Consider the following 3,777-nt stretch of genomic DNA (forward strand, 5'->3'; position numbering starts at 1 on the left):
TTTACATGATGTTACGTATATTTCCTACATTCTTAACTCAACCTAAGAAATGCACCAAGAAGATTCTGTCCTTTTGTGTTGTTAACCCGCTGTACTTCTCTGCAGCACGCTATTGAAGATAAAATCTGCTCAAACTAACATTCAATTCAATACGAAATTCGAACGGTCCTATGTGTGTTTTTTTCTTTTGATTATTGCAATAACCTTTGTGAGTTTGTAACAAACTGCATAACATGAAACCAGTTCAGCATCTATTTTCCCGTAATTTAACGCAGTGCACATGCCAAACGTTATTCATCTGCTGAAAAATCAACTTTGCCTCTCTCTCCACACCTGTCTCTTCACGTTTTAAATACTTGTTTGTTGATCAAGGAGTCATTATCCAGAAAAGGACGTTTGCCAATCCACAAACACGGGTATTTTCCCATAAACTTGGCTTTGCTCAATATCACCTTCCATCCGTACCCCTCAAGACAATGAATAATTGAAGCTGCTCCATGTGAGGCTCAAATTTAAAACTTCGGAGGGCACAACCCATTATACTGGCACAGAGATACTGTGCACTGCCCACCTGCAGCACAGGAGCAACACATTAATGCTTACCTCCACATTCCTGGTTGTACCTTAACGTTTGGGAAACTGAGTTTCTCTGATTCCATGGCTAGTAACGATCATCTTCACCAGTGGTTCTGTACCTGAGTGGGGAAAGTGGTGAGCTGCTCATTGCAAAGATGGGTAGATTGTTGAAATATACAATGTCAACATTTGCCTTCACTAACCAATGTACATTTTATTTTGTTTTTTATCTGTAAAAATCTTAAAAATTTCATCTTTAACAGACTCAATGACAGGTCTCCATTGTGACTCTGGCATCAAATTCCAATTTGTAAACCCCCTCTGAATTCTTCCACCACAGTCCGTTGTTTGGGAAGTGTTCCTCTTGTGGGAAATGCACTTCCCCGTGTGTCAACTGCTGCTCCCAGCATTCTCTCTGGTACTGCACTCATTTTCCTTCTGACACTTGCTCACTGTGTTGCTGTGATCATACAGTGATTTGTTGTAGCATGGCCCAGGAAAATGACACAGATCAAGGTTTTTGCATTGTTGAATTCAATTGTCAGTTTAACCTCATTTAGGATTTTGAAGTTGTCTGTTCTGTACACAGGTGCGTGTCAAAAATATCTGAGCAGAAGAAAGGTGTTCCGAATAATGACATTGAGCACTATGCACTCTCCTCCAGTCCGGAAAACAATTCCTTACAGGCAATTTAATCGACAATAGACAATAGGTGCAGGAGTAGGCCATTCTACCCTTCCAGCCAGCACTACCATTCATTATGATTATGGATGATCATTCTCAATTAGTATCCTGTTCCTGCCTTATCCGCACAACACTTGATTACACTACCCTTATGAGCTCTATCCAACTCTTTCTTGAAAGAACACCTCCTGCTTTTTCAGGTTCTTCATTCCGTTGACTTCAAATATTCACAGATTTCAACAGACTTTGTTACATAGTCTTTTCTTCATTTTTGTTCAGATCACTGTGAGCAGAGTGTCACAGTGGGAATGCCGTTGCCCCACAACCCAGAGGTCAGACCATAGTCTTGGGACCGTACTGTGCTATTTAGCATTTCACTGGACCAGGGAGAAATATCTACTGTTCAGCATAATTTACGCAATTCACTTATTCATAAGTTCATACACATGCCAGCATATGTGACGAGGTGGCCGAGAGGTTAAGGTGATGGACTACTAATCCATTGCGCTCTGCGCGCGTGGGTTAGAATTCCACTCTCGTCGCTGTTTTCAATGTTGCTATTTTTGTATGTTGACACCTGTCTTATTGAAATTGGAACTCCAATGGTCAATTTATATGCATCGACGCTATCATAAAATCTCAAAGAATAATTTGAGTCAGTTGCCTAAATTGCATTGAAACGTAGATCACATCGGGATAATGAAAAGCAACGCGATTTTCTTTTTCAAGTCGAGCAGCTGGGACCTTTTATCATATGAAAGAGATCCAGGAAAACCAAAATACAAGAGATGTGAAGGGCGTGTTTATGTAATGGGATTCTTAATGACTGTTTTGTCAAATGAAATCTGGAACAGGTTGAGTAGAAGTGATTCATCTTGGTGAGAAGAGCACAGAAAAACTGCACAAAATAATGGAAATATTTCAAAAGGGGCAGGACGTGGGTGTTGGGGCACCGAGAACTGACTATAAATGCACAGTAGAGAATTGCAGATGTGGGTGCCATGCAGAAGTACGGAAAGACTTACACATTGGTCTCTTCCTCGCCCGTTGCTCTCGCCATTGATGAAGGCTGGGAACAAGGCACAGATAAACACAAGATGTGGGAATCAAGCTCCAAAACGTTATACACACACTGGATGCATCACATTGAACTATGAACAACTGGAGAAGTCAGCATGTTGACTGTAGGGACTGAACCTAAACTGTGGATCAATAATCGCAAATTCATGCAGAATTAGCATGAAAAATGATTTAATGTGGCTTTATACGCATGTCATTAATAGACGTTTCTTTCTAATACCCGTGTGGTTGAAAGAAGAGGACACCACATGTCAAGATGGATGACAACGTAGTTCACCCATGAATGCCCTCTGACTCAGTTCACGGTGAATTAAGAATGAATAACAGATCCTCTTCAGACCAATGATTACAATCCCTGGGAGAATAAGGATGAATAAAAATACATGGATAATGCGGAAAATGGGAATCGTGCCTTTGTGGACTCGAATTCAATTGATTATCAAACTAAACAGACACAAGAATACCCGCAGTACCAAGCAGTCAGGGCCATGGGGTGTCTGCAGGAAGGGATTCAATTACCTGCTCATGTTAAAACTCACTTGCTCAGTCACAATACACACAGGTCATTCACCACTCTCATACGTGAGAAGTGATCACTCTGGAGACCAACTGACGGAGTCACTAGCAAGTTTACAAATGACAGCAGGAATTAAATTCTACTGTTATTGCAGCTGTTAATCCCAACCAGCAATGAACCCTGTTTTGATGGGTGTTTCCAGTGGAGTTCCACAGTTTTCTGATGTAGACCAAATATTTAGACTTAGTTATAGGAGCCATGGTTCAGAGGTTTGCTGACGATGCAACAATTGGTCGCGTAGTTGACTATTATGAAGAATGTCAGAGAATGCAGGGATGCATCAATCAGGTGGAAAGGAAAAAAGTCGAACAGAATTGAATCCAGACCAATGAGTGTTAAAGAAATTTGGGAGAAGAAACAATAACAGTGAGTATCCTATGTGGTGTAGACAGACAAAGAGATCTTGGAATGGACATTCATGATCACTGAAGATCAATGGACAGGGAAATCAGTTGTACTGAAGTGCGTACTGTAGATGCTGGAGATCAGAGTCAAGATTAGAGTGGTGCTGAAGAAGCACAGCAGGTCAGGCAGCATCCGAGTTGCAGAAAGAAATGACGTTTTGGGCAAAAGCCTTCATCAGGAATAAGGCTGGGAGCCTCGAGGTTGGAGAGATAAATGGGAGGGCTGGGGTTTGGGAGAATTTAGCTGACAGTGCAATAGGTGGATGGAGGAGGGGATAAGAGTGTTAGGTCGGAGAAGAGGGTGGAGCGGATAGGTGGGAATGAAAATAGACAGGTGAGACAGGTCAGCAGGACGGTGCCAAGCTGGAAGGTTGGAACTAAGGAAAGGTGAAGGAGAGGAAATGAGGAAACTGGAGAAATCCACATTGATGCAATGGGGTTGAAATGTCATAAGGC

General features: G+C 41.8%; 1 non-coding gene across 1 annotated transcript; it reads left to right on the forward strand.

The window, feature by feature from the left end:
- The first annotated feature begins 1,720 nt into the window (after positions 1-1,720).
- On the forward strand, positions 1,721-1,802 carry trnas-acu (transfer RNA serine (anticodon ACU)). The gene has a single exon. It is a non-coding gene; the product is annotated as a tRNA-Ser (tRNA).
- The last annotated feature ends 1,975 nt before the right edge of the window (positions 1,803-3,777 follow it).

This window comes from Hemiscyllium ocellatum, unplaced genomic scaffold (assembly GCF_020745735.1).
Source record: "Hemiscyllium ocellatum isolate sHemOce1 unplaced genomic scaffold, sHemOce1.pat.X.cur. scaffold_641_pat_ctg1, whole genome shotgun sequence".
NCBI classification, from domain to species: Eukaryota; Metazoa; Chordata; class Chondrichthyes; order Orectolobiformes; family Hemiscylliidae; genus Hemiscyllium; species Hemiscyllium ocellatum.